General features: G+C 46.8%; 1 long non-coding RNA gene across 1 annotated transcript; it reads right to left on the bottom strand.

The window, feature by feature from the left end:
- Positions 1-1,884: 1,884 nt before the first annotated feature.
- Positions 1,885-14,545, bottom strand: LOC121819423 (uncharacterized). Its single transcript, XR_006059671.2, has 3 exons — positions 11,905-14,545; positions 5,467-5,652; positions 1,885-4,244 (listed from the first exon to the last, which is right to left on the bottom strand). It is a non-coding gene; the product is annotated as an uncharacterized LOC121819423 (long non-coding RNA).
- Between the last annotated feature and the right edge of the window lie 7,467 nt (positions 14,546-22,012).

Genomic DNA, 22,012 nt, shown 5'->3' with positions numbered 1-22,012 from the left:
CGCCCCTCTTATAGCCGCCGAAGCGCAACTTGCGCAACTGCCCGGCAGGCCGGGGCGCACCCGCAGCGCCAGCTCCCGCCCTGCGGGGCGGCGGGGCAGCGTCGGGCCGGGCGGCCGTGGGTCGGGGCCTCCAGGGAGGGACTCGGATGCGCCAGGAGCCCCACGCCCACCCTCCGGTATCGCCTGAAAAGCTGGGGGCGGCTGGGCAGGTGTGAGAAATCCTCGAGGTGGCCCCAGGATCTGACCCTCGGGCCTCGGGGAAAGGCCGCCTGGGACATGGTGGCGGTGAGGGGTTCCTCTGAGCCGGTTGGGGGCGGTGGCGCCCCGACATTGAGGCCGGAGCAGCCAGCTCCGCTGGGCGGCGGGACCCGACGGCTCTGGGCCCCCGGGGAAACCCGGGGTTGGCAAGAGCGACCGGCCGGGCGCCTCACACCTGCCTTGATGATGGTGTGGAGGGGATGAGGAAAGTCAGGCTCAAACCGGTCTTGTTGCATTGGAGACTTCCTAACGGGAACGTGCTCCCGCAAAATCTGTGTGCTCCGCCGAGTCCCACAGGAGTCCGTTTTGTTCACATCTGTATCCCACATTGTTAGCCCGGCGCCTTGCACGAAGAATTTCATTTTTAAGATATATTTTAAAATGAAAATCGCAAATTTAGGTTTAACGTACTATTTTGCATATTTGCATCATTAATTTTTTTGGCGAAAATATTCTAAAGCAAATTACAAACATCATGGCGTTTCATCCTTAAATACTTCAGTGTTTATCTCTGAAAAATAAGGAAGCATTTCTATCTCTATCACAAGACCATTACCACACAAGAGTAATTCTTTAACATCAAGAGCTAGTCTGTATTTGAATTTTACCCAATGTCTTTTAAAAAGCTATTTTATAATTGCTTTGTTTGTTTGCGCCTGGTTGTTTTGCTTTTAATAATTATCTATTGAAGAAAGGAAGGATATTGTACTATATGTTTGTGAAGTCAGAAACTGTTAGCATCGACCATGATTTATAATTACACTGCCACTAAAAAGGTGGGACAACAACTAAATGTTCAGCATAGGAAATTAGCAAGTTATTGAAAAGCACATAGCAGCAATATACACACATTAAAAATTATGTTATAAAATAATATTTAATGATGTAGGAAAATAACTTTATTTTGTGAGCTGGAAAGAATCTTCCAGCTTCGATACCGGGTCGGGGAACTGAACTGGGTCCCGCATGCCGCAGCTGAGAGTTCTCATGCCGCAGCTAAACATCCTGCATGCTGAAACTAAGACCCAGAACTGTCAAATAAAGAAATAAAGAAATGTGTCTGTTAAAGAAGTATCTACAATGAAATTACATTTTGAAGAAAATCTTTTATCCCCTCCCCACCACCCCGAAAATGTTTGTGTTGATTTTCATATACAGGCAGTAGCATCCACTACGACCACGTTTTTCTTGTCCACAATATCTTTGTAACTTGGTTCTAAGCAGAGACTTAGCTCACAGGCAGCGGCCCTGGCAGCCTCAGGTTACTTGTCTTACCATCACCTTTTTGAGGGTCAGAGATCAGATTGGGACCAGAGTTATTGCCTGAACACCAAGTAGCGCTTGAGACCACAGTGTGAGGGTGTGGACTGCCTGTCTGCCTATCTACCCATCACCTACCTATTTTTACATTTTGTGTTGATTAATAATTATTTTAAATAAAGGATTATATATTGCTATTTATATATTTATATTATATAATTATGTTTATATTATAATTATATGTTATTATATAATAAAGTATTTTTACTTTTAATGTTTTTATTGAAGTATAATTGCTTTACAGCGTTGTGTTAGAATAATGTATTATTTTTTTTTAATTCAAAAGGAACAAAGAGTACACCCATGGTGGATTCATGTCAATGTATGGCAAAACCAATACAGTATTATAAATTAAAATAAAGGAAAAAAATATATATATATAAAAACAAACAAACAAAAGGAACAAAGATATAAAGTAGTTGTTCTCAGTTTATGGTGTGTCCTTTCATGGATATTCTTTTTCTGTCCTTCATATATCTATTTCCTTAAAAAAAAACAGTGTGCAGGACTTCCTTGTTGGTACAGTGGATGAGAATCCGCCTGCCAGTGCAGGGAAGCAGGTTTGGTCCCTGGTTGAGGAAGATTCCACGTGCTGGGAGCAACAAAGTCCATGTGACTCCCGAGCCCAAGCTCTAGAGCCTGTGTGTTGCAACTGCTGAGTCCCTGGGCACCTGGAGCCTATGCTCCACAACAAGAGAAGCTACCACAGTGAGAAGCTTGCACGTTGCAATGAAGACGCAGCATAGCAAAAAAAATAAAATAAAATTTAAAAATATATTTAAGAGCATGTAAATAATCTCATATTATTCACACTAATGTTCTTGCCCCTTGCCTCTGCTTTTTTTTTTTTTTTGAAAAGTTTAAATCTCCACAATACACTTATAAGGAAAAATGGCATTACAAATGTCCATGTACCATTGCCCAATTTCAACCATTATTTATCTCACTTCTTTCACCTAATATATCTAGAATACAATTTCTTACCAATACACAGGGTTGTGCCAATCATTTTAGAGTCAGCGTATGTTTCATTTATACAGATGCACCATAATCAATCTAACCATATTGTTAGATACATAATGTTGTTAATTAATAGACTCAAAAGTACTTATTTGAGCACAGTGTGAGTATATTTGTGGGATATTTCTTGATAAATAGAATTGTTGAATTCAAGGGTATGTGCATTCAAAATAGAAACACATTGTCAAGCTACATTCCTCAGAGATTGTACTGATTTACATATGCAGTTGGCAGCAAGTAACACTGACTCAAGCATTAAGGGCATTTCATTGTCTCATAACTGGAGGAGGACGGTTGCAGTAGCTTGGAGACATCTTCAAGAATCCTGTTTCCTCTGATTCTCTGTTCTTCCATTGTGCCCTTGTGCTCATTGCTTCATGGTTGAAAGATGGAAGCTACTTCTCCAGGCACCAGGACCTCACAAAGGGCAGGGCAGAGGCAAAAGATTTTCTCTCTCTTTTTTTTTCACCAAGCCATGTGGCATATGGGATCTTAGTTCCCGTACCAGGAATCAAATCAGTGTCCCCCTGCAGTGGAAGCTCAGTCTTAACCACTGGACCAGCAGGGAAGTCCCCTGATTTTCTCCTCTTGAGATTGTATTTCAAGTTGGGAAAGCGAAGTCAGTGCTGCTGCTGCTGCTGCTAAGTTGCTTCAGTCGTGTCCGACTGTGTGTGACCCCATAGACGGCAGCCCACCAGGCTCCTCCATCCACGGGATTTTCCAGGCAAGAACACTGGAGTGGGGTGCCATTGCCTTCTCCAAGAGAAGTCACAGTTTCCCTTATTTCTCATTGACTGGAACTGGGAAATATCCTTAAACCCATCACGGGCCACATGGAAGGTGATTGCCATGAATGATAAGACAAATCATAGGTCTGCCCCTGGGTCTGGGGGAGATCAAGGCAGATGAAAGGAAGCTTTGTTCTTTCCTGAAAGAATTGGGGTTCTGTGAGCTCAGAAGAAAAAGAGGAGAAATACAGTGAATACTTGTGAATACAGTGAACAGTGCTTGCTATACTTCCCAGGTGGCTCAGTGGTAAAGAATCTGCCTGCCAAGCAGGAGACCCAGATTCAATCCCCATGGTTGGGAAGACCCCCTGGAGAAGGAAATGGCAACCCATGCCAGTATTCTTGCCTGGGAAAGCCTATGGACAGAGAGGCGCAGTGGGCTACAGTCTATGGGTTCACAAAGAGTCGGACATGACTTAGTGATTAAACAGCATACTCAACTATGGTGTTTTATCAAACTTCTGATACATTTGACTTCATTATTAAATAGTAAAACGTATAAATCCTTTTTGTTTGAACCTTGAAAACCCTCACAGTGAAAAAAAAGTGATTCTAATCCTTTGAATCTGAATATTGCTTTTTCTTTTTCAAAGCACTTTCATGGTCTCTTGATTGACAATAACCCACAGTAAGAGATAAAATGGGTCTTATTTCCCTGTTATGGATGAGAGCCTGGAATTCAGCGTGGTCAAGGGACGGGCCCAACAAGTGGCATCATTAGAGACCGCAGTTCCCAGCTGACATGGCCCTTGTGGTTTTGCACTGAGATCAGTCACGAGCTGCAGGCTCACGTGGGTGCGCCAGGGTCTGAAGGTGTCCTCACAGAGCTCTGGGCTTTGCAGAGTCACTACTGGTGCCCTGTTGAAGGAGGAAAAAGGCAGAGAAAGGTTAGATCTCTGTTCTGATCTTAGGCAATCCCAGGCACCTTCTCTTGTATGAAATGTGCCTTTCAACCCACAATGAGGAGGACCTAGACAAGCTTATAGATTGGACTAAAAAAGCAACAGGATACTTTGGTCAAATAATGGGCTATTTTTCTCTAAGTTATGGATGAGAGCCTGGAATTCAGCATGGTCAAGGGACGGGCCCAACAAGTGGCATCATTAGAGACCGCAGTTCCCAGCTGCCTTGGCCCTTGTGGTTTTGCGCTGAGATCAGTCACGAGCTGCAGGCTCACGTTGGAAAAGGAAATGGCAACCCACTCCAGTATTCTTGCCTGGAGAATCCCATGGACGGAGGAGCTTGGTGGGCTAGAGTCCACGGGTCACAAAGAGCCTGACACGACTGAGCGACTTCACTTCACTTTCTCTAAGTTAAATATTTGTGTGAAGGTGGGAACGGATGGGTGGGTGGACTGGACTGGTTCTCCTGGTATGTATGTGGCTTCTCAGGAGTGAGCTCCCTAAGGGAAAAGATTATCTTATTCCCCTCACTGTTGCCTGCCCCTGGCACAGCTCCTGATGCATAGTGAGGGCTCCATAAATGCCTATCAGGTACATGAATGGTCTGAGTTACTTCTGCTAATGACTGATGTCCTCCCTGTTACCATCTGTCAGAGCACCGTGTTTCTTTCTACATGCTGCTGCTGCTGCTAAGTTGCTTCAGTTGTGTCCGACTCTGTGCGACCCCATAGATGGCAGCCCACCAGGCTCCCCTGTCCCTGGGATTCTCCAGGCAAGAATACTGGAGTGGGTTGCCATTTCCTTCTCCAATGCATGAAAGTGAAGTCGCTCAGTCATGTACGACTCTCAGCGACCCCACGAACTGCAGCCTTCCAGGCTCCTCCATCCATGGGATTTTCCAGGCGAGAGTACTGGAGTGGAGTGCCATTGCCTTCTCCGTAGCATGAATCAAAAACTACAATCAGTTAATTACTAATTTGTCAATGATTTTATCTTTGTCATGAGAAAGTAAGTTCCATGAGAGTCAAGACTGGGTCTACCCAGTTCTAGCTCAGGGTCTGAAACATAGTAAAGACTCTAGAAACGGTTAAATGAAGCTTTGAGCAAATGCTTTTAGCAGTGTCTGGCACATAGCGGGCCCTCAATAAACATTCCTGGAATAAACCCTGACTACATACCACAGAGACTTCATGATCACACATCTCTGACAGCTGAGCTGAAGACTCCAGTTTGAAAAAGCAGAGCAGGGCCAAGGAGCCAGGCTGCCCAGCAGTGCCCGGGATGGACAGACAGCCCAGCCGAGGTCCACTGGCTTCCACAGGATCACAGCTGGAGGAGAGCTTCAGGGCGCGAGACAGCAAATTCTTTATAAAGAAAAGGAAAGAGGGGCTGGATTTTTAAAAATTAATTTTGATTGGAGTCTAGTTGCTTTACAATGTTGTTTTAGTTTCTGCTGTAGAGCAAGGTGAATCAGCTATATGTATACATAAATCCCCTCTTTTTTGGATTTCTTTCCCATTTAGGTCACCACAGAGCACTGAGTAGAGTTTCCTGGGCTGTATGCAGTCAGTTCCCATTAGTTATCTATCTTACACGTAGCATTGATAGTGTATATATGTCCATCCCAATCTCCCAATTCATCTCACTCCCACACCTTCCCCCTTGGTATTCATACTTTTGTTCTCTACCTCTGTGTCTCTAGGGGAGCTGGATTTTGAAGGACCTTGCAGAGAATAAGAACCATTAAAGGCACCAGAGGGGATTCACACGGTCAAGTCACCATTTGGGGAGATTCAACTGCAAAGCAATATAAGAAAGATTGCAGGGAAAAACTAAAAGAGATCAGTTATAAAAGATTTCTTTTATACCCATTTATTCATTCATTCAACCAGGAAAGCGAACATTGAGAGTATATTGTGTGCTGAGGACTATGCTAGATCCTGGAGATGCAAGAATGAGTAAGATTTGGGTTTCCCTGGTGGCGTAGTGGTCAAGAATATGCTTGCCAGTGCCGGGGACATAGGTTCAATCCCTGATCCAGGAAGATTCCACATGCTGCAAAGCAGCTAAGCCAGAACACCACAGCTATTGAGCCTGTTCTCTAGAATCCAGCACGCACAGCTACTGAAGCCTCCGCTCCACGACAAAAGAAGCCACCGACTAGAGTAGCCCTTACTCGCCACAACTAGAGAAAAGCCCAGGCAGCAACGGAGACCCAGCACAGCCAAAGCAAATAACAAAATAAAAGATGCTTTTAAAAATGAGTAAGAGTTTGTCCTGGACCTCAGCCATAGTCCAGGAGCGTGAGTGAGGAGACAGAAGCAGGAAAGACCCAAAAGACATTTTGAATAAAAGAACAACAGCCTTGTTAACTGAATTTTTTCCTGGGAAGAAACTAAGTATCTGTCAAAGTTCCATAAGCTTTCCTACCTAGAGCTCAGTGATGGTGATGCTGGCAGAGGCAGAAACTGAGGGGGTGTCTGCATGTGGAGGACAGCAATAAGAGTGGGACCAAGGTATGTTGCTAGTGTGGTTGTTTAGAACCTCTGGTTGCAGATGTCCAGCAGTTAATTGAGGCTGAATTCCAGGTGGAGTCATTGTTCTAGGCATCATCTTCAAAAACAGGAAAGATGACTTCTCATGAAACCAGGGTTTGGGGGCCCAGTAGCCTCAGGCCTGTGAAACAGTGTGTCATTTGCAAGGTTTTGAGTAGATTAGTGTGCAGTGGAGGGTGTGGAAGAAGAGGGAAGTGATGGGAATTTGTTGATTTGAAGGACAGAAGGGGCTTTGAGGGAGCCACATGTGGTAGAGGGCACCTTGAGATAGCTGGGGAAAGAGTCCTGTGAAGAACAGAATAAGGGCAGTGACTTTTGCTCCCTTTAATAATTTAATTGCCCAAGTAATTATGTTCATTTCAGAAAATTAGAAAATGCAAAGAAGCAAAGCTATGACAAAAAGTCATCTCTAATTCCACCATGCGGAGATAACTTGTTAATATGGTTGTGCCGATTTGCCTAGACTTGGTAACGGCTTCTTACGTCCCGGGCTGGAATCCAGCCTGGAATCTCTGAAGAAAGGGATGACAGCCAAGAGACTGGCTTCAGGAGGCTCAGCCTCTGGGCTGCATGCTCTTTCTCTGTCCTAATCCCCCTTCCCCACTGGAGTGGAAGGACGCGGGCCATGATCCTGTGTAGAGTTGGACCCTCCCCAGGTACCCGGGGCTGAACAGGCATTTGGGAAGATGCTGTGGAGAAGCAGAAAGAAGCCTTCAACCCTACAGAAAACTGAGATTTAATGCATTCTGAGGCTTCCCAAGTCACCAGCCCAATTTCGTCCCTAAAGGTGTTTTATCAGACGACTTACACAGTCACCTGTAGATATGGCCGCAGCAGCTGGACGCTAGCTCCATAGGCTGCCCCTGCTTCTCCTGCAGTTAGAATAGTAACAGCGTATCCAGCACCTTCTCAGTGACCCTGGAGAAATTCAGTCTTCCAGGAAAAATCTGGGAGCAACTCAAAATCACCATGGAAACATGACTGTGACATCAGTCATCTGCCAGAGAGGCTATAAGGTGTGGTATCTCTGAGGGTTGGCTCTGGGGTCACACCGTCTGAGTTTGAATCCTGGACTTGTGATCTAGAAGCCTGTGACATTAGGGAAGGGGTTTCCCTGGTGCCTCAGATGGTAAAGAATAGACCTGCAATGCAGGAGGCCTGGGTTCGACCCCTGGGTTGGGAAGATTCCCTGGAGAAGGGAATGGCAACCCACCCCAGTATTCCTGCCTGGAGAATTCCATGGACAAAGGAGCCTGGCGGGCTACAGTCTATAGGGTTACAAGAGTCAGACACGACTTTAGGGAATGAGTTTCTCTCTGCTTCTATTTCCTCATTGGTAGTGAGATCCTTATAGTACCTTCTCACACCTTATCGTCAGGGTATTCAGATTGTTACAAGTAAAGCACCTGGTAGCCACTCTACAAATGTTAGTTGTTAATTAAAGAAGGGGACATTCAGGGTACATTGCATGGTGGGGTTAGCCTGGAAGTCTTCCTGAAGAAGGCTCTTGGCTTGTATGGGCTGAGCAGTCAGGGAGGGGAAGTTCGAATATGCCTGCTCAATGGAGCGGAACGCAAAGACCAGGAGCTCTATCCATCTATCCTTCTTTTATGCAACCACCAGGCCTGAGTCCTGGTTTGTCCCATCATGGCCTGTAATGAGGCCAAGGAATGGGCAGATTTGTTTGCCCAGGGCTGGGGCCAGACTTCCAAGAGCATTTTTCCTGCAACACGTTGCATAAGCAGAGGTTGCTGTGTGGCACCCTGCATGGTTGAGGCATGACCTGGGGCACCTGGAGGTCTGGAGGATCCTCTCAGGCCAGGCCACCTCCCAAGCAGTGTGGTTCCCCAGCACCCAGCCCCTAGTACCCAGCTCTTGCCTGGGTATATCTCAGATGAGAGACACTGCCCATCGCCCTGTGTCTGGGAAGATGTCACTTTAAGAAACAGAGTATCTTTGGGACTTCCCTGGTGGGCAAATGGTTAAGATTCCATGCTTCCATTGCAGGGGGTACAGGTTCAACCCCTGGTCGGCTACTAAGATTCTTCATGCGCAATGTGGCCAAATAAATAAATAAAAAGAAAGAAATAGAGTATCCTTTATTCTTATTATGTAAGTACTGAACATTCTTGTAGACAACCTCCAGAGAAGATGCTTTAAATTTCTTATAAGTCACTATCCTGAAATCACTAATGTTTTATGTTTTTCATGCACAGCTCTTCTCTTTTGTGTCTCTATAGATGCGTATGTGTGTGTGCTCAGTTGTTCAGTTGTGTCTGACTCTTTTTGACCCCATGGACTGTAGCCCACCAGGCTCCTCTGTCCATAGGATTCCCAGGCAAGAATATTGGAGAGGGTTGTTGTTTCCCTCTCTAATAGATGTGTGTGTGTGTGTATACTTTTTTCTATCATAAATAGAATCATAAAGTAATACCATTTTGCAATGTGATATTTTCAATTGTCTTCAACTTTCTTTTCATATTATTAAATATGCATCTACCATGTAATTTATAACGCTGGCAATGTGCAACTGTGCCATAAATTATTTAAACAATTTCCTATGGTTGAAAATTTAGATTGTTTTCACTGTTTGTTTTTTTTTGTCTCATGAACAATGTTCTCATGCCTAATCTTGTAAATAAATCAAATATTCATGCTTAGTTCCTTAGGCTCATTTAGAAAAGCTGGGTCAACAGGTGTGTATATTTTAAGGTCTTGGATGCCTACTGCAAAGACTCCCCAGCTGAGACCCCCGATAGTGGCTGTCCTACCTGTGGCCCAGAGAAGGAACCACCTGCAAGAGCTGGGCAGATGTCACCAAGCATCTTGGAAACTCCCCCAAGGCTGAAGGGTGGTGGCTGGGGTAAGGACCATGGTAGAAAGTGGACTGCAGTTGGGACCTTGAGCCACCCCTTGGAGAGCAGGTAACCTGATGAGAACAGGTGGAACCATGTATGTAACTCTGTGGAGGTGAGTGAGGTGCCTCAAAGAGGAAGATCCCAGAAAGGACACCCTTCCACACAAAAGCCTGCTTGTAGCTTTCAAGGGAGCCCTGGGGTAGCCCACACTGCTGGACTGTAGTCTGTCTGTCCTGCCAAGAGCAGTGATGTGTATATTTATCTCTGCACCCCCACACCCAGCCCAGTGATCCAAAAATATTGAATAAACTGACTTGACAGCCTGCACCCCAACTCACAGCCCTTGCACCTCCTTGTCCCCCATGTTTAGACCAAAGTTTCTGGCATCTTGCTGCCTTAGAAGTGGACATTGGAGCACCCTTTCCATAGGCCACTTGAGCAATGTACACATTCCTTTCAACTGGCAATTTCACCTCTGCTGCTGCTGCTGCTGCTGTCACTTTAGTTGTGTCCGACTGTGCGACCCCATAGACGGCAGCCCACTAGGCTCCCCCGTCCCTAGGATTCTCAAGGCAAGAATACTGGAGTGGGTTGCCATTCCTCCTCTAGGAACACCCTAAAGAAATCCAAGACCCCCAGGAACTGCCTGTTCGCCTTTCGCCTCTGTTTCCTGGGGATTCTCTTCCTGCCCCCTCCACTCACACACTCTCCATTCACATCCTGGGTTCCTCAGCATCCTTGCTATTTCCTGCCCCATTACCTAAACTCTTCTCCTCAAGGCACAGTTAAAATACTACCTTCTCTAGCAAGCCTGCCCTGACCCCCAGCTGGACATCTTTTCTACTGTGCATTAGAGTCAGTTACATGCATGATTTATCTGAACCTCCCAACCACAATCTATTTGAGGGCTGGCAGGCAGAATCCACAGCTATTTTATCTTCATCCTTCTCTACATCTGGCAGAGTGCGGTACCAATAGCAGGTTCAGAAAGTTGGATGGAAGGGTGCCCTTCGGGAAAGGAGGTTCTTTTAAAGCCTTGCAGTGACTCTCTGCGGTACTCTGAGACCACGTCTTCTGCCTGTAGATATCGGCATCAGAGATGAGCTGCAGAATCAAATGCCCTTTGTAGCAGCAGCACTATTTTCAACCCCAATTTTTAGAATCTCCATCTAAAATTTAGGTGAGCCAATGGAGGCCAAGAGCGGTGAAGGGCATTGGCTGAAGGCATACGCAATGATGGAGAATCCATCTGATCTGATTTCAAGTCTGAGGCTCGCTTTCTGAGCTCAATCACTGCATATTTATATTATGATACAAATGTGATTATTTCTAACAGAAAAGCATTCACTTCTTTACAATAACATCTAGCGTGCAGAACTTTAAACATATGCAGAGAGTTCCCCTTGGGAGTTCCAGGGAGATTTTAATGAACTAAAATTTGATTCAGAAGTGCCAGCGCCCTGAACAGGGTTTTATGAGATAAGAAGGTGCTGACACTTACTAAAGACTGGCAGGATGGGCAGGCCCTGGAATCCTCTTTTTCTCATCCCTAAAGCAACACTCTTTAATTAATAAAATTTGAATTTTTATTGGTAGCATGGTTAATTAGTGATAGTAAATTTGCACAAGGAAGCGTTATTTAACCCCTTTAACCCCTGCTGTACCAGGAGGGTGGAGGAAGACCCTACACAGTCGGTAGGCTACAGTCAACCCTTTAATGTGGGTAACAATTCCATGGTTGGGAATGAGAAGGTTGAGGCTCAGAGAAGTTAATTAACTTGCTCAGAGTTGCCCAGCAGAGCCCCGATGCTAGTTCTGGTCAGTCTCAGAAGTCAGGGCTCTCTCCCCTGTCTGGGTTCGTGGGTGCACACCAGAGGTTCTTGGTGCCCAAGTCTCCACTGTAGCCTAATAAAATCAGAATTGCTTGGCTCAGTGCCAGGTATCTGTATTTTTAAAGAGCTCCTTAGGTGCTTAAATGAGCAGCCAGGGTAGGGGAGGAGGGACCGGGGCAGAGCTGCCTCTCAGCTGTCACAGGGAGGGAGGAACCTGACCCACGTTACAGAGCTCCTCTCCGTTCACCTCAGAATCACCCAGGATCCTCTAAGACAGATGCTGCCCTGGCTCCACCACGGATCAATGAAGGCAGAGATGCTGGGGCGGGATACACGCATAAGCATATACTCTTTTTTTTAATTTTGCTTACCCACTCTTCAGGCTGTGCTGGGTCTCTGCCGATGCGCAGGCTTTTCCCCAGTTGCGGCGAGCGGGGACTACTCTCGGCTGTGGTGCGGTGGCTCCTCTTGTCTGTGAGCACTGCTCTAGGGTGTGCGGGCTTCAGTAGTTGCAGCACATGGCTCAGCAGTCTCGGCTCTCAGGGTCTAGAGCACAGGCTCAATAGTGGCAGGGCACAGCTTAGTTGCTCCACAACACGTGGGATCCTTCAGGATCAGGGATCAAACCCATGTCTCCAGCATTGGTAGGCAGGTTCTTTGCCACTGAGCCGCCAGGGAAGCTCCAGCATATATACTTTTAAAACTCCCCACGTGTTAAAAGTGTAGCCAGTGTTGAGAACTGGACTCCGAAGACTGGACACAAATGGCCTGGGGAGGCAGCTGAGCAATCCCAACCTGACTAGGGCCGAGACCAGATGAAAGGAATCTCTCCTTTGCTAGCTTCTCAGCTAGCTCTGGGGAAGGAAGACAAGGAGAAAAACAATCAGCATCCAACTATCAGTATGCAAAGACGTCGTTAAATGCTCAGAAAGAATTCCTGCTCTCAAATCAATTAAATGCTTTCCAGCAAATTCCTTGACAAATTTACTTGACAGATTTTTTCTTCACAGAGAAAGCAAAGTGCACTTTAGTCTTTGCCTAGAAAAGTGATATAAAAAAATCGTCATGAATGGGGTCCAGATGAATGAGGTTAACTATGGGACAAAGGGGACTCAGCAGACAGACAGCAATGGAATCTGTGCAGTCTATTATACACTGGCTTTTGTATGCAAAGAGGAAAAGAGCTGTGGAATAGGATTACTATGCTGACAGGGAAAACAAAAGAAGTTTAACACTCAATGCATGAAAGAGCAAGGTGAACCCGGGGCAAGGAGCCCGGTGAAGAGGGCAGGCTGGGAGCTGGGAAACACGGCGGCCAGTCCAGGGTGGAACGGGGCCTGCCTCTTCCAGGTGACGTCCAGGCTCTCTAATCCGTGCTGGTTGTGACCTTGGCAGAGCCTGAGTACTTCTCCCCTCTCCATTCTGCGCCCTCCCTCCTCGGGAAAAGCCTGGGCAGAACACTGCCCTGAACTCCCTTTAGGAGAGCGTGGGAATTTCTGGGAGAAATTGAAACAGACAATTTCTGGGAGAAATTGAAATTTCTGGGAGAGTTTGAAACAAGCTCTCCTCCCAACCTGGCAAACCTCTCTCTGGAGGTAGCAAAGAAAAACAACTTTACTACTGAATTAGCATTAAACCAGAATGTGAGGTGATCCGCTGGGAGAATGCAAAGATGGGAAGAAATCACTCGTCTTTTCTCTAGACGAGCAGCCCCCACCCATTGGGCCAGAGAACTTGACAGCACCATGGGTCACACATAGTTCACCCTGGATTCATTTATTGCAGTGGCCACCGGTGTCGGCTAACTGCCTTTACCCGAAAGAAAAAGAAACTCATCTCTTTATGGCAAGAGCTAGTTTTGCAATGGAAGCCGAAGTTAGGGTCCTATTCTCTCACAGAATCTAGGAGATGGGGCACTTCTTCCGGGATGATTCCATTTCAAAGAAATGAATGATTCCTGGGTCCTTGAGAAAGACATGCCTGGATAGTAAAGCTGGCAAGAGGCTTATTTGGCTTTTGACAAAATTTACATACATTTCAAAGAGACTGAGAAAGCATTTCCAATTACAAGTTTTCTAAAGTAAATGCTCTAAGAAAAGGGAGTGAGGTGAGGTGGAAAAGTCTCTATTATTTTCAACAGAGAGAGTTAAGCTTCTTATTTTGAATTTCTATTTACCCTTACAGAACACTGGCCCTCCCGCAGAGCCTGTAGGGAAGTGATGGGAATGTTTGACTTGAGGGAGGTGTTGTCGGCTCAAGACCTAAGGGGTGCGTTTGTGGGTGCTCAGCTGCTCAACACATACATGTGTCTGACTGTGACCCCATGGGCTGTAGCCCACCAGGCTCTTCTGTGCATGGGATTCTCCAGGCAATAATACTGGAGTGGGTTGCCATTTCTTTCTCCCGGGGATCTTCCTGACCCAGGGATCGAACCCACGTCTCTTGCATCTCCTGCATTGGCAGGCAGGTTCTTTTACCACTGAACCACCTGGGAAGCCCCAACCTGAGGGGTAGTGTAGACTTAAGGTGGATTTAGTCTTGCGACCTGGACAGGAAGAAGGGTGGACAGTGCCTCCAGCTCTTGGGGAGTTTCAGATTTGGCTAGGATGTTAGCAATAATAAGTGTCACAGAAATCCCCTGACCCCTCTGTCTTTCCGGACTCATTCTGTCCTCCCCCATTCTGATTTCCCCCTGCTCCCTGCTGGGCAGGAGGGCAGGTTGGGGACCCCAGCCAGGGGTGACTCCTCGGCTGTGGCTTCATGCCTCCCTCCTCCTCCTCAGCACAGATCCTGGCTTCTGCTCCACTCCAATTAGACTCTAACCCACTAGAAGCTGCAGCCAATTCTGCGGAAAGTTCAGATCTTTAGGGACTTCATAAATTAGCTTTTCCTGCTAAGTGTTGTCCAGAAAAGAAAAAAAGAGAAGAATTATTGAGGAGTGAGGGGCAGGTTGCAAAGCACAGCACAATTGCTGTTTAGTCTTTCCAAGCCCTGAATGTTCACATTGCAAATAATCGGGCAGAACCATCCCAGGAGGCGGGGGTGGGGGTGGGGTTGGGGTGGGGGAGCACTATGGGGTTGAGGGGATGGATGCAGTGAGAGCTGACCAGCTGAGGGCTCACTGGGTGGCTCTGGGCAGGTGGGGGGTACAGGTTGGGGAGGGATAGTTCTGAGATGCAGGTGGTGGGACCGGCTTGTTTTCTGCTGACAAATTCTGAGCAGGACCTTTCATCTTCAGGACATGTCTGTGAGCGTGTGGCCTCGTATTTATGTTAGAAAATGCAGAGGAGAATCCTAGATTTCTACACCCCTGTGTGTCCCTGAGCAAGTTTTGCTGTGTCTCTGTTTCTGTCCCATGTGGTCCATGTTCTTGCTCGTGGTACAGATGGGAGGTTTCCATGGGATCCCCCCTTGCAAGCTGTGGCCAGAGATAAGTCTGACAGTTTCTTAGTTATAAGCAGTGTCAGCAGAGAGGGAGGGTCACCCATTGAGGCTGGAATGGTGTGTTGAAGGGCCCAGTCCCTAGGGAACCAGGGAGCAGTCTTTACTTGCTCTGCACATGCTCTGGGATGTACCTGGCCCACTATTCTTCATTCTTCTGGCCCCACACTTGGCTGCGAGCCTGGCTCCAAACATGTAAACTCTCTTATGTCCCTAACCCCTTGCACCTGCAGGTCCCACAGTCTGGAACACCCTTCCCATCTTTCTTCATCTGGCTAAACATGACTCATCCTTCAATGTCACCTCCTGCAGGAAGCTTTCCCTGCCTTTCTGGGATCAAGAGGGAGTCCTTCTTTTGTGCTCCCATCTCACTTTGGACCTATATCTATTAGAGCACTCTTCACACCTTGTGATTCACACCCTGGTAAAAGAATCTGCCTGCCTGGTAAAAGAACCTGGATTTGATCCCTGGGTTTGCAAGATCCCCTGGAGAAGAGAAAGGCTACTCACTCCAGTATTCTGGCCTAGAGAATTGTCCATGGGGTTGCAAAGAGTCGGACATGACTGAGCAACTTTCACTCTTTGTCTCCTCCACTAGATGGGGAACCTCTTGAAGACAGAATGCATCTTTCATCCCTGGCTTCCCACCAGCCAGCACCATTCTGAGCAGAAAGTGAGTCTGTAACATGAATGAATCTTGAGTGACAGCACCTCATAGCACTCCCCAGGCACTCTCCCTACACTGCTTTCTGCTCATCCTGCCATAGGCCAGAGCACAGGAGAGGCAGACGGTGTTATTCCCATTTGACTAGGGAGGGTCATGAGCTTGGCTGTTTAACAGGTGTCTCCTGACTATCTATGTCCCCACTTTCCAGCCCAGAAGGAATCTGCACCTTAGGAGAGCAGCCACAGATCAAAGGTGGCTGGAACCTCAGGCAGCAGTCTTGGGAGAGCTGTGCCCTAAACCCTCAAGCACCTTTATTTAATTTAATCTCGGTCTTCCTCAGGCTTGAGTAGCATTCAATGATTCTGAATCTTGTCTTAAGTGTTTGCCAAATCTGGTTAGATTTTTTGAGTCCTTGTCTATAGGTTTTCTCCAGCCCTGATCTCTCATCTTTTAAAGAACCCCCTCCTGACCTCTTACAACTTCTCAGAAGAAGGATTCGGTTTCTTGTAGGTTTCTTTGTCTCATCCCTGCTTCCTTGTGGAAAGAAAGTAAATTATACAAAAGTGTGATGTTTCCAGAATGTTCAAAATTTGTGACTGCCTTTTGCTGAATCAGCAGGAGAATTTTCCTCACCTGAATCCCTTCCTCAAGAATCAGCTCTTTGCTGAGTTTATTACCACTAATCTCCATTGAAATATCCCTTAGCAACCAGGTCCTGATAAAGTGAGATTGTAAGCTGACCCCTAATGTCGCCTGATTCTGCAAAGCTGGCTCTCTCATAGGTACAAAGCAGTCCATCCCAGAACATGATTTTTAAAGCCCTTTTAATGAAAAAGGGACACAAAGACAGAAAAAGATTTCTATCTGAGCGTCCCTGTGTGCTCAGCACGATCCCAGGGGATGCAAAAATAGGAAAGTGCTGGAGGAGCTGGCAGTCACTGTAGGGAGAACCCCTTGGGAGTCAGATACAAAGCACCCCGGCCAGACTGTCGCAGCCCATCGAATCTGACTCAGTGAGGTGAACTCCCCTGCGTTCAGACCACCTGTAAGTTGAGCTGTTTCCTGTGGCTCCCAATCCTCCTGCAAATATAACTCTCTGCCCAGGATCGGTGTTGATTTTCTCCCAGGTCAAAAGAGCTCTCGCTCATGGGAGAGGACACGAGCGTGGCGAGTTGAGAGGACAGGAGTTCGGTAAAGTCACAGGGCTGAGTTGCCCCTCCGCAGGCAGGATGACAAGGCCCAGAGCATCAGGAAGGAACGCTGTTGGGCTTTGCTGTGTCCTGATGGGGGTCGTGGGAAGTTCAGCCTTCCAGGGATGTTTGGGAAAGGCCTGGGGAAACCTTTGACACCAACAGAGCTTTTCGCCTTGGAAAAGCTGAGCCAATTTGGTTAATAAAGTTACCCAATGCCGGTCTGATCAAAAGGGTCCACATTATGCCTTTAGGCCACAGCTCCATGCAGGGGTGGTGTGGAAACTGCCTGTGGGTCGCGTGTAGATAGAAATCATTAACATTTATTGAGTGTTTGCTGGGAGCCAGGTTTTTGGTGAAGGCTTTTCTTCATTATCTTATCAATTAAGATGCACAAGGTTCTCCAGAGGAGGACGGTCTCCTCCTATTTGGAAACAGTCAGGAGAGAGAAATTTCCACTTGGGACAGGTGCTGATGTCAAGAGCAGCTGTCCTAGTTAAGATGACTTCCTCCTGGACAGTGTTGGTCTCCTGGAGAGCCAAGACCATGCTCTCTCAGCATTCCCGGCCCCTCACCCCCGGGCTCCTCTGCCCACCAGAGCCAGGGCGAGCAGACATGTGTCCCACCCAGGCTGCACCCAGGCTACCTGTGCTTTGAGAGGAATTCCTCGCTGAGCATCACGCCGCGTGTTAATCATTGTGTTATCTCATTTCATCCTCATCATAATCTTATGAGGGAGGATAGTATTTTCGCTCCCATTTTACAGATGAGGACACTGAGGCACAGAAGAGATGAGGATTTGCTCACTCTCCCACAACTAGGGGTTAACAAGCAAGTTCTCCCCATGTTCAATCTGTCTCCTCACCTGCCATGGTTCTACCCTTTGGCTTCACACTTGGGTGAGTGGGACCACTCAGAATCTTAAGAAGGACTAAGAGGGTCTGAAGAATTGTGGAAAGGTGTCTTATTCTGCAAAATTGATCAGTAAACAGACAACAGAAAACAAGCAATCTGCATTGTAGATTGCAACAGTTGGCAAGACCTGCCAAAACCAGAGACCGAGCAGCTTAAATACAGAAATTTATCTTCTCACAGTTCTGGAGGCTGGGAGGCTAAGATCAAGGTGCTGGCAAGATAGATGTGCGGCAAGAACTGAGGCGGCCGCCTTCCGGCTGTGTCCTCACACGGCCTTTTCTCTGTGTCCACACATCCTGATGTCTCTTCCACCCGCTCTGTTGGCTTAGGGCCCCACCCTTATGACCTTATTTAACTTTACCTCCTGAAAGGTCCTGTTGCCATATACAGTCACATTAGGGCCTAGGGCTTTAACATACGATTTTGAAGGGTACAATTCAGTCTCCCACATGGATGATTCAAAGTCTGTGTCCCTTCTATAGCAGCCCCACAGTATGGGACACAGTCAGGTCAACCCCAGGTATCCGCCCCTCTCTGCAAGACCTGGGGCCTGGAGACTGCTCTCCGGAAGCCACATCCCTGAGAGACCACTGCCCCACTGAGAATTCAGTAAAGATTCATATATATATATATATATGTGCACACACATATATAAACAGCGTGTTACTACAGACTCCTTGCAGCTCTATAAAACCCAACATTCACACGTAGTTTTCACCTCATCTGAAGTTTTTACATTTACCATCTTGACATGGGGACTGAAGCTACAGCCCCTTATCTGGTCTAAGTTTCTAACAATATTCCTTTTTTTTTTTTTTTTGAGTTCTCATAGCTGTCTAGGGATCCAGAGGGCTATGATCTTTCCAAACACAAAACTGGTTTCTCTGGTCCCACCTTTAGAACATTTTTTCCAATGAAAGGAATGACTTTGCAAGAGGCCATGCCTACCTGGGAGCTTCCCAGGTGGTACAGCAGTAAAGAACCCACCTGTCAATTCAGGAGAAGCAAAAGACTCAGGTTCAGTCCCTCGGTCAGGAAGATCCCCTGGAGTGGGACCCAATCCCACAGTCTTATTTCCATTCTCATCATGCTGTAATCCCCCGAGCACAGATCCATGTACATCTAACACATGCTTCTGCTACACCACCCCAGCTTAGAAGATTGCTGGAGATCAGTCACCTCACTGGCCATGGGAATTTTCATGGGACCTTGATCTGCCTGGGAGAAGTCGAAAGTTCACCAAGAGGGCTTCCTTGGTGGTGCAGTGGTTAACAATTTGCCCGCCAATGCAGGAGGCATGGGTCCAATCCCTAATCCGGGAGATCCCACATGCCTCAGAGCAGCTAAACGCAGGTGCCACAACTACTGAACCCAAGCTCTAGAGCCTGTGCTGCCCAGCCAGAGGAACCACCACCAAGAAGCCCACTCACCGCAACAAACAGCTGCCCCAGCCTGTGGGGCTTGGTCTGGAACTGGACATTTCTTTATTTTTCATTCAACCAAGGCTGTGGGGGCCTCAACCAGTGTTTCCTGCCTGACCTACTGCTGACCAAGTAGTCGAAGTGGTGGTCAAGTTCTCCTTGGACCCTGAGTGTGGCTGTCTGCATTCTATGTGTGTGAGTGTGTCTAACGAGCTTCCATCCCAGAGAGGCAGAATCGAGGCGTTTTATGGGGCAGGTCACTGAATATTTGCAATTTCAAGTTCATGGCCACAATGTAGCATTTCAGAGGAAGACAGAGGTCTGGGAGCAGACAGGACACAAAGCAAGGCTTGGAGGTTTAACATGCTCCACTTTGGAGGAGGTACATGTAGCTAGGAGTTGCAGCAAGCATTAGCCCTGGAATGTGACGGTTTCCAGAGGGACTGAGGTGGGGAGGAAGGGATGGGTCCCCCACCTCCTTCCCTGGCTGTGCCCTGCTGCTTTTCCAGGCCAGGCACGGTGGGGCACGGGAGGAGGCAAAGGGCTCCCCAGGTCCCCCTGTCCCATGCGTGGCCTTCTCCCCCTTCCTCTCTACTCTCCACAAACTTTTTCTTATCCTGGGTGAGCCAGTTGAAGTGGGCACGATACTACTAATAAGCTGATTTAACAGAAGTGTTTAGCTCATTGGGCCTTTGGGATAGATCTCAGCTGGCCCTTGCCTGAAAAGATAACAAGCTTCTGTGAAATTAACAAGGATACTAGCCCACTCCGCTGCTATATTCTTACTTTATATGCTGATGGTATTGATAATCATTTCTGTAAGTGGAATTCATCTTTCCTCTGGCAATAGAAAGACTGAATTTTAAATGGTATCCTGGGGGCTTCCTCTCTTTTCTAGAGCCTCTCTGAACTTGAGGGTGGGAGGATAGGGGGTGGCAGGGGGTGGGAGCGGATAGGCACAGATGATTCCACACGTCCACTTACCCTTGGGGTCCCTGGTCCATGTTGTCCATAGCATATAAAGTCATTTGAAACATCAATAATGAATTGTCCTTTCTCTTACATTCCCATGATCTCTCTTTACTCACAGGCTTATTTTGAGAAATAAATGAAATTAAAATAATTATAGTCAACCATCTACTACATGCTAATCCTAGGTACTTTATGAATACTGTTTCCAAACCTAATGGCAAGATCATGATAAGAATCATAACTACTATTTTATAGATGAAGAAACTCAGAGAAGTTATGAATTTGCTCAAGGTCAGTAAGATTAAGATTCCAACCTCAGTCTTTTTGACTCTAAAGCTCATATTTTCCCTCTCCGGGACTATGCTGTATAAAACATTGCTCCAGCCAGCACAAAATTAGGTTGTGCTGCAGTAATGAGCGACCCCCAAATCTTAGTGACTTCTGACAACCGAGTTTTGCTTTCTCCTCACATGTGATGCCTTATTCACATGCATCACAGTTGGCTGGGGGCCCTGCCCCGTAGTCCCCCAGGACTCTTGCTGAAGATGTAACAGCCACTGGACTATTGCCAGCCCCCCTGGTAGAGGGAGAGGGCATTCTGGAGGGTCTAAAACTAGCAAATAAATGCCCTGGCATTGAATTGACACACTTTGCTTCTACCCACAACTCACTGGCCGGAATTTTACGTGAAGATTCTGAACCATAAGGGGGGAGGAAGTGCCATACCATTGGACAGCAGAGAATGGAAAGTACATGGCAAGCAGCATTCAAACCTGCCGTGAGTGTGTGCCACAGTACTTGGCACCTACATGCTCAATAATCCCTACTTCATACGCCCTCCCCTCCCCCAACTGTGAACAGATTATGAGGAAACACTGCTGTTTTGGAATAAGAGACTGGCATAATGAGCAGGCCCTTCATTCTGTGCTTTCTTCAACACTTTATTGACTTACCGCTGAATCATAGGATGCTGGCAGCAGTTCACATCTGGATCAGATTGCTCCAGGGCCTGAGTCTCCAGTGACTTGATGTCTCACTATGTACCAAGGGTCTCCATCAGTCAAAGTCAAACGCTCTGTTGCAGGTGATGGGCAACACTCACATGCATGCCACGTGACACCCTCCCATGGGCATCCCCATCAGCCCAGGGCTACACGCAACCCCCGGCTGGCAGCTGTAACTCCACCCTTTCTTCTTTTAGACAGGGAGGCATATCAGAACGCAAGTGAGTGACAGAAGCATCATCACAGGGATATGTTGGATCTATTCTAACCGTTTAAAAAGTGCATCAATTGTCTGAAAAATCTCAATAGTTGATTATTAATAGCAAATTGCCTATGACACACCTCATAACTGCTCGAGATATGCAGCGTGTCAGGACACCAGCACGGATGAATTACTGGTCAAGATGATCCCAGACCAACCTGTTGTGAAATGAAAAATTGTGTCAATTAACTGGTTGTTTTATCTAGATGGTGCCAAGGAATTGATGGGAGAGAACATTTTGTCCATGCTAACTAAACTGGCTAGTAGCCTTGGCATTGTATGGACCCAGCCTGAGTATTAAGAATGTGAGCATAATATCAAATCATGGAATGTTAGACTGACAGGAATTTCCAGAGATAATTTTCATCTGTTACAGATGAGGAAACTAAGAAACAGTCGGGTTAAAAGATCTGCTGAGAGACACACAGTGGAATTATTAAGTACTGTTTTAGAAGAGGTAGATGTGTGCACATCTTCACCCACAACATTTTTAACATTTTCTGTAGCTATTTCAGAACTGAGAGGCTCAACCAAATGGAATTGCATACTTTCTAAAAGTAGACAAGAATTTAAGAAACACCCCGTGGTGCAATTGTTTCATTGCTTA

Source organism: Ovis aries, chromosome 4, assembly GCF_016772045.2.
Source record: "Ovis aries strain OAR_USU_Benz2616 breed Rambouillet chromosome 4, ARS-UI_Ramb_v3.0, whole genome shotgun sequence".
Taxonomy (NCBI): Eukaryota; Metazoa; Chordata; class Mammalia; order Artiodactyla; family Bovidae; genus Ovis; species Ovis aries.
Note: the sequence above shows the minus strand (reverse complement) of the source record. Positions and strands in the feature narration are given on the sequence as shown.